This window comes from Aplidium turbinatum, chromosome 16, assembly GCF_918807975.1.
Source record: "Aplidium turbinatum chromosome 16, kaAplTurb1.1, whole genome shotgun sequence".
Taxonomy (NCBI): domain Eukaryota; kingdom Metazoa; phylum Chordata; class Ascidiacea; order Aplousobranchia; family Polyclinidae; genus Aplidium; species Aplidium turbinatum.
In genome coordinates, this window is record NC_137487.1 from 4,124,216 (window position 1) to 4,139,553 (window position 15,338).

The 15,338-nt window shown below is 37.6% G+C and overlaps 1 long non-coding RNA gene across 1 annotated transcript; it reads left to right on the forward strand.

Moving 5' to 3' along the window:
- The first annotated feature begins 8,480 nt into the window (after positions 1 to 8,480).
- On the forward strand, positions 8,481 to 14,100 carry LOC145785817 (uncharacterized). Its single transcript, XR_014291213.1, has 4 exons — positions 8,481 to 8,575; positions 8,741 to 8,934; positions 10,767 to 10,828; positions 14,005 to 14,100. It is a non-coding gene; the product is annotated as an uncharacterized LOC145785817 (long non-coding RNA).
- The last annotated feature ends 1,238 nt before the right edge of the window (positions 14,101 to 15,338 follow it).

Below are 15,338 nucleotides of genomic sequence, written 5' to 3' on the forward strand. Positions count from 1 at the left end.
AAGTTGTGAGGCGATGGCATTTGCTGAAATGGGGCATTGGCGACGAGAGGCACGTGATCTGCCAGTGAGGTTGTTGAGTGTACTCCATGCTGTGCGGCTGGAGTGCGTGAAGTCGATTGAGTCTATGGCTTCTGTCCAGCGCTTCTTCCTCTTTGAATCCAATCTTGCCAGCAGGGCTGTTGCTGAGTTGGTGGTGGCGGTGCCCTGGGGGGAACGGAGGAAGTCGCGGTAGAGCCTGTCGCACTCCACATCCCAGCAAGGTATGTAGTTTTTCCGTCGACCTCGCGGGATGGAGTCTTTTTCCGCAGATATGATTGCATCACAGAAGTCCTGGTAGGCTTCATCCACTTTGATGGTGTGTGGGGATGGGAGGTACTGCGTAGCTTCGTTTGTGAGTAAGCTGTAGTATTCCCAATCGGCCTTTCTGAAGTTCCATCGCTTGACAGGCTTGCTCGGAATAGGTGTGGCAAGCAAGGGGGCCGTGATTAGCGAGGGTCGGTGTTGAGACCTTGGGAACTTCTCTAGCACACGTCTGTCCGGCTGGCGATCATCGGGGTCATCACTTGCGAAAGCCAGGTCTGGGTTCGTGCCAGTGTTCCAACGACCGGAGTGGAAGCTCGGTACGCCCTTAGGATCGTATAAGAGGGCGAGGTTGTTGTTGGTTGCCCAAGCGGCCAGACTTTCTCCGTCGTTGTTGATGGAGTTGTAGCCCCAGTCAGTGTGGTGGCAGTTAAAATCGCCAGCGTAGAGGCTGGGGTGGGGGAACACTGGGATGGCTGTTGATGTTATCCGCGAAGGTGGAGGCTTGTAGACATTGACGATGTTGTAGCCTGCTACATCTACACAAAGCCACTCGATCTCCGATTGAGCTTGGGATTGGTCAACCAAGGACCAGCTCAGCCGGTCATGGACAAACGTGGCGAGGCCGTGTTTCCTGCTGCAGGTTGCGCCTGCGAGTGTGAAGTTGGTTATTACCAACTTGTCCACAGATGTACAGTGAGTCTCCTGGAGGAGGATGATGAGGGCTTGATGCTTGGTGGCCAGGTGCTCGATGATGTTGAGCTTGCTGGCCGTGATGCCCTCGGTGTTCAGCTGCAGTACGGTGGGTCGTCGGTACTTTTCGACAGTTCGAGCACTGCCGTGCCCTGAAAAGGGCATTTCCCTACCCACCCTGCACTGAACAGTCTCATTAGCTCTTGTTTGACAAGTTTCGTTTCGCATACGTATTTTGTATAATTTCGTATGTTACTGACGGGGGGGACCACGTGAAGGTACTTGTCTTCCTCCCCTTGTCTTCCTCCCATTGAAGCAAGCTGAAACTTGGACAAGACACTAGTGAAATGCAGAGCGATAATTAAAGACTGATTCGCGAGTCAAAAGTGCTGTAACCTGGCGGTGCGGTACTGATGAGCCCAGCCTTATGGGCGAAACACTAGTGGGTATCTCTGTCAATTCGTGCTAAAATTGGCTGCCAAAACATGCAGTTTCAAAGTTTAGGGTCAAATGTCACACCGACACAATAAAACATTCGAAAACTATGACACAAAATTGATTTCAAAACAGCATCGTGGCAAAGAAAGTTTCCGTCTGTACAAAACAACCTTTCATTGCGGATGTTTCTGTTTCAAAGACGGACTTTTTAAGTGGTAAAAACTTTTAGCGTGTGCTTCTTCGAGCGTGTGCTGATTTCCTGTTTCCGTAACCATCACGGCGTCAAGTGCAGGTTACTGTAATTGACTTGAAACACGTCATTTGTATGCTTTTATTGCGTTGCATACTTTAATCAGGCTAATCTTATCATACAACTTAGCTAGCACTCTGACATTTCATACTCTGACATATTTTTCTTTATCACTGACACCACTGTACCAGACAAATCTGATATTTACTTTTCATTTTTATGTAACTATTGTGACAATATGTTTGCAATGGTTATACCTGATGTGTCTACTGCAAGACAGATTCAAAAGCAAACAAAACAATATTGCAAATAAACATTAATCTTAATTTGGTAAAGACAAGGGCAGTGGCCAACGTAAGACTTCTTTGAGGGGCGCATTACTATATTTGTTTTTTGAATAAAAACTACTTTGAATTGTTTTGATTTTGAATTGAAAACAAGTAATACTTGAAACCACCAATCCTTTCTGTGAAAGATGAAGTTGGAGCGACTAATTGGTAGCAAACAGCATTTCAACTTTATTGAATTGAGATGAAAGCTATGAAAGGTGGTGCTAAAGCCATGAAGTCGCAAAGTATGCTGTCATCTGTAGACATCAATGCCGGCTGCAAGCAAGCTATCGATCATTTATAATTTTTTATTTGCCATTTTAGCTGCTGGGGCCGAGGGTCAATCTTTTTACTACCCCACCTTCACGGCGTTCCCTGACCACACTAGAAAGCTGAAAGAACACCTACTTGGATGGTTGATTGAGATGTATACATGGGCAGCGTTATCATATCAGGATGATGGCAGTTAAATGAACAAGGTTGGAATTGCTGTGGATAATACGTCGACGTAGTTTAAAGGACCCAAACTGTGCCTCTCACCATCAGATCCTTTGAGATGATAATTTGGAGCCTGGAGCTTCGAAACAACATAGGCCTAAATCTAAACAAATTAACACTAAAGAATACTCGTGTTTTCTTAGTTCCAAGCTTCCATGAAACCATTCCGGGTCCTAATATTATTATATTTTATAAAGCAGCACTTCAATGAAATATTATAAAGCAGCACTTCAAACAAATATTATAAAGCAGCACTTCAATGAAATATTATAAAGCAGCACTTTAAACAAATATTATAAAGCAGCACTTCAAACAAATATTATAAAGCAGCACTTCAAACAAATATTATAAAACAGCACTTCAAACAAATATTATAAAGCAGCACTTCAAACAAATATTATAAAGCAGCACTTCAAACAAATATTATAAAGCAGCACTTCAAACAAATATTATAAAGCAGCACTTCAAACAAATATTATAAAACAGCACTTCAAACAAATATTATAAAGCAGCACTTCAAACAAATATTATAAAGCAGCACTTCAAACAAATATTATAAAGCAGCACTTCAAACAAATATTATAAAGCAGCACTTCAAACAAATATTGTAAAGCAGCACTTCAAACAAATATTATAAAGCAGCACTTCAAACAAATATTATAAAGCAGCACTTCAAACAAATATTATAAAGCAGCACTTCAAACAAATATTATAAAGCAGCACTTCAAACAAATATTATAAAGCAGCACTTCAAACAAATATTATAAAGCAGCACTTCAAACAAATATTATAAAGCAGCACTTCAAACAAATATTATAAAACAGCAATTCAAACGAATATTATAAAGCAGCACTTCAAACAAATATTATAAAGCAGCACTTCAAACAAATATTATAAAGCAGCACTTCAAACAAATATTATAAAGCAGCACTTCAAACGAATATTATAAAGCAGCAGTTCAAACAAATATTATAAAGCAGCACTTCAAACGAATATTATAAAGCAGCACTTCAAACAAATATTATAAAACAGGAATTCAAACGAATATTATAAAGCAGCACTTCAAACAAATATTATAAAGCAGAACTTCAAAGAACAAAACACGATTCATCAAAGACAAAAAAAATCTGTAATCCAAATTCTTGAAAAAAAAAGCTCTTTTCAATGAACTTATCGTACAAAACCAACTCATACGGAAATCCTGAACAAATTTGTAACCAACTTAACTACCTCTTTACACACATTAGCGAAAAATTAACTTTATACATGAACTAAAATTTGAACCTTGATTCTATCATTGGGCCTTCGTGCTAAGAACTAGTACATCTCGGCAATGATTAATCCATGCGTTGCTCTCCTCTCACGTCCAAACCAACGGAGACGGTTAATTGAGTGGTAGGACATCCTCTGCCTTTGGCAAGCCAGGTTGGCATATAAAGTGCCAGAGCTGGTGTACTGGATCTCTGGTGGCCTGTTGTTGCCAGGGCCGTTGATACCGGTAACAATGAGATCTTCGGACCTTAAATCAAGACAAGTCTATAAAAACTCATTATATCGAAACAATATGCTGTGGTAGTTTAAGTTCCCAGGTCACTTGGAAAAGTTACTGGCCTCTAAAATCAACTTGGACCTGAGTAAAAAATACCCATTGGACCCCCATATCAACGCTACTGGATGTTGCAGAACCATCTTATTGCGTTTCCATTTTTTGTAATTCTCCCCATGTGATTTTTCACATTATTATTTTATTTGTCATTGGTCACTGTTACAATCATACCAACAAAGGAAAGGTGCGATGCATTGCACAAAGCTGTAGCTCAGGCCTGGACTTTGGAAGAATATAATTGTAATGCAAGATGGATTTTAAATCCTTGTGTTGGCGAAAAAATTTTGGTCTGTACAAAACAAACTTTGTTTCGTTTGTTATTGTTTAATAAACAAAGGGATTATTAAGTAGTAAACACTAATACTACGTGCTAATTTCCTGTTTTCGTAACCATTATGATGTGGGCTAAGTGTGAGTTAGGCTACTTCACTTGAAATTTGCCATTTGTATTCTTTATTAAAGCGTGCATAAGTGGCTTCGTTACATTTCACAAATCAAGCAAATAAGATATGAAGTTCAGAAACGTGGCCCAACATCACACCCGCCTGGATCACTACCTAGGTTTATTTTTGCTCTGATACTGAAAGTATAAATGGTGTATGAACGGACAATGTTATTTAATTTCTTCATCTGGTAATTGTGCATGCACAGTAGATCAGTTTAAAAATCAGAAATTTTCAAATTTTTTATTTTCTCGCATTGTTTTCCATGAATCTGACTATGAGTAATTCGAAAATGCAAACCATTTTGCTCTCAAATGATGCGATTTCCTGCCTCAAGAAGTCTAAACATTTCCATTTTTGATCTGTTAAGTTATGATCCTGACAGTTGAACCCTTTATTTCAACTGAAAGCACTTTCAACTAATGCCTAATTACTGATAACTCTCAAGTAAAAATTAACTTTTGAATATTTGGCATAATTTTGGGAAGTGTGGGGGCATTAAGAAACAGCACTTAGCGCCACCAGTGGTAAAAAGCATTTTGCTTATTTCAGGCGACCGAAACACATATTTTGAAATTTCTCGATGGGTCTAGTCTGACAGAAAGAGACCTCAGATTTCTTTGTGACGATGGCATCAATATGAGGTCATAAAAAACCATAGTGACCCCATCTTAAAGTTTGAACTTTGCACAATAATGATCTATTAGAGGGCAAAAGATTATCACATTAGTCTGTGAGACAAGACAGAAACGTTAGAATATTGCGTTATTGCTACTTAGGCGACTGTTGGTGTCACATTGCAAGAGGTAAAAATAATTGAATTGTGTAAATAATAAAGAACACTACACTTTCAAAGAAAATGAATGAATGTTAAAAATCTGCTGCTGCGCATCTACTGTAAATGGTTACATAACCTTAACAAAAAAAAACATGATTTAAAATGCAATTACTTTGTAAATTAATAAATTCATGTACTGCCAATAGTATTTTCGATCAAATTCTTGCTTCAAAATGCTCAATACTTTTATAAGTGATAGCAAACTTAACCTTATCTTAATACGAGCTGTTTTTGTACCCGGAAAGCCCGTCACGGGTTATCTTAGCCCCGTTCCAATTAATCGCTAATAACTGGAGGTATGAAAATCACAGAACCAAAATATTTTACAAGGTTTTATTCAACAAATTTATTGAATGATAAAGCTTTGGCAGAGAGTTTGCTTTGTTGAACCATAGAAAAATAAAACGAAGTAACTTCAGCGGGTTTAACATGATGTATTACATACACAAATATAACATAATTTAAATAAACTCAAACGTTTTCGACACGTACATGTGTCCTCATCAGAAATTACATATCTGCAATATAAATAAAATGAAAATTGTAAGGTAAATTTGACGTTGCATTATAACTATAACTGTATGCTATCGACACTCCAGACTGAAAAACACACAAACTGAACGAGTGACATAGGAATGATTACAAGTGAATTATGCGGTGGGAAACAGATCACATGAGGTGTAAACTACAGGCATTTGACAAACAATTAGAACTCACACAAGAGGAACGATGAGCCACAGGCGAATAACTGCCGGTTGAGAGACGGATTATTAAGTTTGATTCTTAAGGCTTTCATGATCTCAGTCTGAAATTCAGATCTGCCTCGAGAGATGATTTTAAATTGGTCGATCGAGACATTGTCAGTGCACGTTTCACAAGTACACTATACCCTTTTTAGGAAACGATTCAACAAGATTTGCCAAAAACCTAGCTAAACTTAAAAAAAAAAAAAAAAAAATTTTTTCATGTGACATTCATCCTGTATATAAAACGTTTAAAGTGCACCAATATTTTCAACTGAAGTCGCCTACCCCCTTTGATCTTTCTTCGAATGTTGTGTATAAATTTAGTTGTTTGCGTGACGCAAACCAGACATACATTGGTATGTCAACCAGACATTTGTTGACAAGGGCCGGGGAGCACTTAAACCCAAACTTAACAACCAAAAGTGCAATTAAAAAGCACCTTAATATAAGGCATTTTTGAACGTTTCTACATTTCAAAGTAATTGCACTGTCATTTATATTGCACTAACGTTGACATATATATAACAACCATTGCACGAAAATGTCTAGTCACCTGAGACGAAATGCTTATTGTGAAGGACAGGAAGGTAGAAAAATGACCAGTTGAGGTGACAGGTAAATTTACAAAGAATAAAAACTAAAAGTCAAGAAATTTCACATTTCTAGCATATTTCCTTCTGTGAAATATTTCACTAATAGAGTGGGGCGTCCACATAAAACCCCGTGTCGCTACAAATAAGGTTAAAAAGAAATAAGAAGTAAACATTTTGAAATATATTCTGCTACTTAAGACCAGTTTGGTGTCAAACAGCTGGATGTTTGTCTATGAGTTTTGGAGAACACAGGTTAACGATCAAGAATTAAAGTGAATGTTGTTTCATTAGAGCAGTGGTTCTTAACCTTTTTTATCTCATTTACCCCTTGCCGAATGAAAAAATAAAATTTACCCCCACCGTTTTGGTGGCCCCTTGTGATGTCATCGTGTCTAGTCAACCATGAGAAGAAATGCAAAACATCTATTTTTGTCTGGATTTCCCTGGCAAATATCAAAAACAAGCTGTTTATTTGCCGAAGACACGATTGTTCTTGACAGGGTCATGTGTAAAAAATAATGTTTTGGAGCAGTCGTTGAAAGAGCTACTCGCATGTCGTCTTTGGGAACTAAGCGAGATCGATGTTTTGTTTTAATAGTCAACAATGAAGAGAACCCTGCTTCACATAGATAAGTAGTTGGAAAAGGTATAATAACTTCAAATGCACGCTTATAGTCAGCGTAGGAAACTCTTCGACTAATCCACACCAAAACTTGGAACAGTCACCATTGCACGATAAGAGTTTGGAACAAAGCGTTGTTGAACATTGAAGATCAATCAATTCATCTCTGCAAAGATCATCTTCAGCAATACTTTCTAACTTGGCTTCAAAGGGATGAGTTATCCAAAGAGCAGTAGCTTACTGTTAAAACTTTCACCTTCGAAGTAACCGTCAAAGCTCTTTTTTAAGGCGGCAAGGTGCTGGCATATTTCGACTTCGAGGTCAGAAATCTTGTTGCGACTTCTGACTTTCCAATCATCAAATGTTGGAAAATTTGCGTAAATTCCTTTTTGAACTCTTCTATTCCACAGATCGAATTTTGTCTGAAAGTCTTAATTTATGATTCAGTAAATTTACCTCCTCGGTAGATGAAATTTACCCCCAAGGGGTAAATTTACCCCCGGTTAAGAACACCTGCATTAGAGGTTGGCGTGATGACAGGCTCTACTGCTACCCAGCGGCCGTCGAAAGTACAATCTACACTGTTTCAGTAGGCCATTGTAGGGTGAAAATGACATGAATTCACAAAAAAAGACGTCAATAAAATTTCATTACAACTCTCAACACTTGTTATGGATAAACGTTAGCACAGAGATATATGCGGCAACTGTTAGTATTTTCTTTCAATAGAATACAGAGCGTAACAGTATATAGGTGAGAGGAGCATTTATTAGGTTTTGCTGACAATGTGTAAGCCAAGAGGTGCAAACAGAGAAAACAATCAAGGTAACACAGGCCGAGAAAAGGAACTACAATGCAGAAACAAATGTAAAATAAACCTAAATTTACACCATTAGGATCTATGCTTCATCAATATCGAAATATGTTAAAACGAGCTTCAAGATAAAATAATTTTCTGCAATCTATAATACTTCCTCCAGAACTATCAACAATTGTCCGGGCAATTGTTGTTTAGCTAATGAACGAGAAATCAATGATCATGACAGGAACAGGAAAATTAGCTTTGCCACGAACATCCCGCTTCTCACTATATAACTCGTGGCAAGTCGAATATTGTCATTAAGTTAAATACAAAACTATCAACAATGAATAAGTTGATTGTGTTCGCTTTGCTCTTTGCCGTGTTACTTCTGTCTGCGGAGGCAACAGTAGTAAGAAGGTTTGTAACATTTAACTAAAATTAGTTTATTATTAATTTGTTTAAACCCCACATTGCCTAACTACTAAACTACGCAATGAGGTTTGTAGCATTTTAATCCAAATGGTTTTGATAAAATGCTGTATAATGATGGCATTGCCTAATTACTGAACTTTTGTTGTTCAGAACGTATTGCTTGTATCGATGCCGACAAATTCGGTGCCGTAGACACAATCGGCGTTGTATCGCACGACGAGCCAGATGTTTTCGTCACTGCCACCGCCCAGGTGATGCACCAGGAAATTGGTTGGAAGAGGATGCCCGTTATCCAATTTATGCTGTTGACGCTGACGAAGGTTATTAACCAACAAATGATTTTGGTAAGTTTAAAAATAGTGAAACAATAGTTTTTCATATTCATCTGTTCAACTTGTTAATGAATAAATCAAAAGCATTTTAAGATGCGGTCAGACTTGTTGCAATCTGTAAATTTTTGAATGTTTGTGCTAACAATCAAACTAAAAATTTAAAAGTAACATTTTACGATCTGTCGCTACATCACTACAATGATAATTTTTGAAACTTTTCGTTGCAAAATAATTTGAAACACTTGATCTCATCGACTTTCGCGCATCCATCGCATGTTTGGGTTAAGGTTAGTGGTTTTTTACCCTTTTCCTTGTTATAACCAGTTCTCGCACTCTTACCTAGAATGGATAAAGATAGAAGCCACCTATAATTTACAATGTTGCCTGAAAGCCTTGTAAACAAACATGGCTTCATGCGACAATTTATAACTGACCTCAATTATTCAACACTCCCACATCCCATCACAGCAGGTCACAAATCCATTTGCAGTGCGTGCACCACTGGTTAAAAAACCACTGCTCTAAGCGCTTACAAAGCATCCAGTGCCAGTGCAGCGAGTACATTATTATCCTGAAACATTCCTTTGCTATGTGCCAAGTGCGAATATGATTCACGTTTCAACATCCTTAGATGTGATCCAACTTGACCGATGGACATTAGGCTACAAGTTGACGGACAATAATTCACTGAATATGAAACAGTTTTAAAACCGCTGTTTCAAATATTTTTTTAAATGTGTATTCATAAAGACTAACGTTGCTTTAAAGTTCGAACATGGCCACCTAAAGATACGTATTGATTTGTCACATTTTGCAGAAATTTTCAAGTTTTTCTAATTTTGGGCGAACGTTTAAATAATTTTTTTTAAAAATTAGATTTTTACGCTTTCTTTATTCTTTTTCCCAGATGACAAAATAAGTTTTAACATTCTCACATGTTGAAAAACAAAGAAAATTTGATTTCGAAGATTTTAGTTAGACTGTTAATTTTCAATAACAGTCTGATTTTGCGTTTTTCAACTTATTTTTTCTCATTTGTTACTGCTTCCCCAAGGCAACAAAAAAGTTTTATGTCATTAGGAAACCGCAAAAAGTAAAAACATCTCAAAAAATGTCAGTCAAGCACTAGCAGTAGCTGTAATCAAAATCTGCAAAATGTGACAAATCAGGCCGCATCTCCAGGTGGCCATGGTTCGAACAATGTTTAGTTAGTGAAAGCCTCAAACAAGTTTATCAACTGTATACTTAGAAACTTTAGATCTAACAAGCAATAAACTTGATGAAAGTTGATCAAATGCTGTGATGTCATAAAAAGTTGTTCAATCGTCACAAAAGCATGGATAGTAACTAGCCTGTACGTCACAATGATGTAACACTGGTCTTTCACCTCAATAATATACGTGAAAGGAAAAGAGTTAAGTTCAGATTTACTCTCTTAAGTTAACAAAATAAGTTCTTGGAATGCTCATCATCAGACGAAAAAGCTTCTTTAAAAACTTCATCCCACAAGCAACTTCACATACTTGTGGATGCTTTGAGCTATTAATGCAAATTTTGTTACTTAGGCTATGCAATTGACTGAGTTTCGCTTTTAGAAACATGATCGTTGCTTACTTATTTTGACAGGTTGTTAATATCTACATTATGATTTTTATCACTGAGATTGATCGAATTGTTGTGGTCTGTACATTATTCCATACGCTAGATGCCGCCAAATATTGTGCAGAACACTTACTTCTTAGCAACACAGCAAGTCCAATTGTAGACAACTTGGGTTTTGGAATAAAACAAAAACACATTTTTAGTTGAAACATTAACGGCAATCTATGTTTTTTTTTATTCAGAAATTGGAATGACATTGGACAAAAAGATTTAGAACATGGAAACCATTTTCGCACTCTGCAATATATCGTCATACTAATAAAATAATGGCGTAACTCATTTTTTCTTGTTTTGAGATAATCGAAAAAAACTGTCTACACGGTTGTTTTTATCATATTTATTGTACAGTTAAACGAAAATAGCATGTCGACACAAGTACAATGAGCATGTATACTTTGATTTGTTTCATTTTGCATCCCATAATGGGCTGGCATGACTTAGGCCATTTTCTGAATGCACTGACATGACTTAGGCCATTTGATATTTTGACTTTATCAATATGAGTTTTTTAACGGTGACATAATAACAGTGATAATACGACTAGAATTAACAGGAAAATCCCTAATAGCAACTCCAATCTAACGATAGAAGTTATAGTTCATGCTAGACTGCATATTTCGCCCAAAAACAGTTCACAGTTGGCAAGACAAGCTGAATAAATTATCAGTAATGAGGCAAATTATCAAAAAAGGAGTGGCACGATGTTGGCATAACATGTTTCATAGATTCGAGATCATTGTATTTCCTCAATTTGATTGGAAGATTACTTGAAAAAATAGGAATCCATGTAGTGTCGTCTAAGTTTGTTTTTGACCGCTGTGGCAGATCCTCCCATTGTGCAGCCTCACATAATGGGACCTTGTACAATGCCTTTTCACTGCTTTCATGATTTCGGCCTCTAAGATCATGAACCGTGAGATCTCCAGCTTTCTTTCCAGGCCTAATACTCAACAAGCATCATCCATCGATTGTCATAAAATCACTGTGTTGCATCCTCTGTACATTGTTGGAATGCGGTCTGATCTTGGCATTCTGGATGATAATTTCGTAATCTCTCGTCGTAAAAATGTTGTTTACCAATTTTCGCTCGATAGTACTGTGCATGCTATCGCACTCCATTTGAGTGAGACCAGCCACGAGGTCCTTCTGAGTAATAGTGATGCCATGCTTCCATGCAAGGGTACATTAGGCACTAGAGACATTAGAGTTTCTATTTTGATATCCACACCCGTCACTCCAAATAACTATCTCCTCCAGACCGGGGCTTCCACAAATTACCCACCCGAAATGATTAAACTGCAAGAAAGCGAATACTTCACAGCAAAAATCACTTTCTGTTTCATTCCAAATAGAGCAATAAGCGTCATTTGATTCAAGATTGAATAGTGTAAAATTGTGTACCTGCAGCTTGGTTTTATAGTAGGCTACATAAATAGGCTACTGCTTGCCTTAGTTTTAGGACACAGAAGTACAGCCTGTAAATCCATTGTCCATACGGATTTTACTGTGCTAGCGGACTCTTTGTCTTTGTCTTCTCATCTCAAGCTTTAATCTTCAACTTGATATAATCATCGTATTGTTTCTTGGTAATAACACTGTATTTGAATGAAACACACACGTCGCACTGACCCTTACGTGGTATTAACAGAGCACCCGGCAGCCCGTCGCAACCAGTTCCCCTAAAGCTGCACGTTTCGATGTTATTGGGCCGCAGTGGACATGGAGCTGGCCAAGAGTGTGTGCGTGGCCCTCGCGTAGTTACGACCACCGTATATAAACATACAAGCAAATGGCCTAAATTGTTTCAATTTGGACCTGGACCAAGCAAAGCCCAATGGCGATGATATCACGGGTAACGGGGACAGGCTTGGTAGAGTTGGAAGCCTCCAGCCTGGTTTCACATATTGGCGGCCGATATATGATGATCGTCTCCCAGTGCCTTTTGCCCACGTCTTTTCCATCACAGACTGGGCCTCCAAAGCCACATACGACATCACCATCTAAACTCAATTTGAAGATCAACCAATGCTCGGACACGAGCTGGAGCCGACGATGAAAATGTAGAAGTTCTCATTATGAAATACTTCCCTAAAAAAGGCTGTGCTCAATGGTAGTATTCCTGATGATTCAGCAAGCTCTTTAGCTTGTGGATAAGAACTTCAGCTGCATGGAGATATGGGCCCAGGAATGGAACGAGCTGCCACATATCCCTCCCCAGTTTTCAGTTATACCAGCACTCTCCATCCCTCCTGGAGCAGACCTCTCAAGAAAGGCATGGGTCACATTGAACAGGATCAGATGTGACGTTGGCTGCACTGAAGCTAATCGGCTTAGGTGGGGGTTGCATAATACGCCGATATGTGTCTGCGGAGCGGCAGAACAAACAATGCAACACATACTCCACGAATGTCCCATCTTACGGCCCCCAAGTGAAATCATTGGTATTCGACAACTGGACGCAACTACCGCATCATGGCTGCACGATGAGGCATTGCCAATCTAAGCTACTACAAGTCAAACGAGAGAAGAAGAAGCAAGCTCTTTGTATTGCCGATGAAGTTGGGTTATGGTATAGTTCCAGGGTACAAGAATTTCTTCTTTCTGTACATTGTGACCTTTCTACAGTAATGGGAATCTACAGTAGGCAAGTCATTGAGAAATTTCGCCAAAAAGTGATTTTCCTCTTCTTTTCCCACTTTGGCACATTTAAGCTACCTACACATAAAAGTCAATTCAAACGTTTTAAAATCTATGTTTTCCTATGTTATCCTTCTCCCATCTGTGAAACTCAAGAATGATGGCGAAGAACTCAGCAACGAGCTTATGAAGTCGCTAAGTGTGATATTAAGCTGAGAATTAATTAGGTACCGTATCCAACAATGACTTGCTACAAAAACCTGCCATGGGTGCGAGAAGACTCCGAGAAACGGCGCATTGAGAAGATCTGAACAGTATCACAGTGTGAGGTGATAAGTCGCACTACCAGAGTGCTAGGAAAATCAAGCTTCTCAAAGGAACAGAGAGAAAACAGATAGATTTAAGTAGGGTGGTTACTTGAAAATGGCTAAGATTACGATACATAGAATAGAAAAAACATAATTATTTTGTGCTAAATTAATCGCCTTGACTTGTGATAAAGTGGAAGCTCTATTTCTATACAATTTAGATCGTCGTCTTCTGACCATCTGCTCTGTTGGAGGAAAGCTTTACTTCCAGAAAACGATTAAAAAGATTGGTAAAATGGCCTAAGTCATGCGTTTGAGTTAGGCCATTTGACATTTTTACGAAAATACCGCTTTCCCGTTAACGTAGGTCTTAGAAAATTATGTGGCAGATGCGCTACATTTTAGGGACCTACAAAACACTAATATCTCAATTTCGTCAAAAAGTGAGTTACGCCATTATTTTATTAGTCTGATGATATAAATGCTGACAAAACTGCTCGAAATAATTTTTACGAAAATTTAAAATTTACTGCTGTAAAATTTGTGTTTACAGAAAATAAAATCATGTCATTCACAAAGTGTGTCTAGAAAAGTTGAAAATAACGCGAAAAATCTCGTTTACCGGATTAATTAATAAAAAAACACTTTTTTTCAATAGCCTAAAGCACATGTTATATTTTAAGCTAATTGAAATAAGTTATGAAGTGAAAATGTTATCTGGGAAGATAGGGAAACCTCAGGCAAAAGTTTCGAATTCTAGCCTGCTGAAAAGCTACAACACACTATACAAACTTTCGAGAAATAAATTATTAAAATCCTTTTGTGGTTATAAAAAAAAAAAAAAAAATTGAAATGGTGTGCTAACGTAAATTTTAAACAAAACGTCTATCCCAATCCAATTTTAATTTGATGAATTTGGTTGCATACAAAGTTTACATCTCGATAAAAAAAAATATTGCTTCTAAAAATGCCTTAAAAGTCACCAAAACAAGATTGTAATTGTCAAAGTTTTCTGGAGAGCAAGCCCTCACACCCTCTTTCGTTTTATTTATTCGGACATTAATTTTACATTGCATTGTTCATTTATGTTATAAATTTTACTTTGTTAAAACTCTGGTACTTTCCCAACTTTTTTTAGATTCCCTTTTGCATTGTTGGCATGGTCTATCAACTATTTTATTCTATAATATCTTAACCCTATCTGTAGCGACACGGATTTTATGAGGACGCCCCACTCTAGTAGTGAAATATTTTTCAGAAGGAAATATGCTAGAAATGTGAAATTTGTTGACTTCTAATTTTTATTTTTTGCGAACTTTCTAAACCTTAACTGGTCATTTTTCTACCTTCACGCCCTTCACAATAAACATTGCGTCTCAGGTGGCTAGACATTTTGTGCAATGCTAGTTATGTAGGCTATTTGTTAATGTTAGTGCAATATAAATCTTAGTGCAATTACATTGACATGTAAAAACGCCCAAAACTACCTTATATTTATGAGCAAAAGTAATTTTTTGTTTAGTTTAGCATTACTCCATGTTATAATTCAAAAATTTTAATTTGAAAGCTACAGTATTTTCGGGAATTCAGAATAAAAACCGACTTTCTGATGTATTTTCATCTCAAACACTTTATTTCAATAAATTTGTTGGTTAAAAGTTTTATTTCTATACGCACACTACCTATGGTTATTATCTTGTAAAAAATTTTGGCTCTGTGATTTTCATAGCTCCCGTTATTAGCAATTAATCAGCACGGGGCTTTTCCCCACATTGAAAGAGTGTGCCGCCCTAAACGCATTCTGGTCCA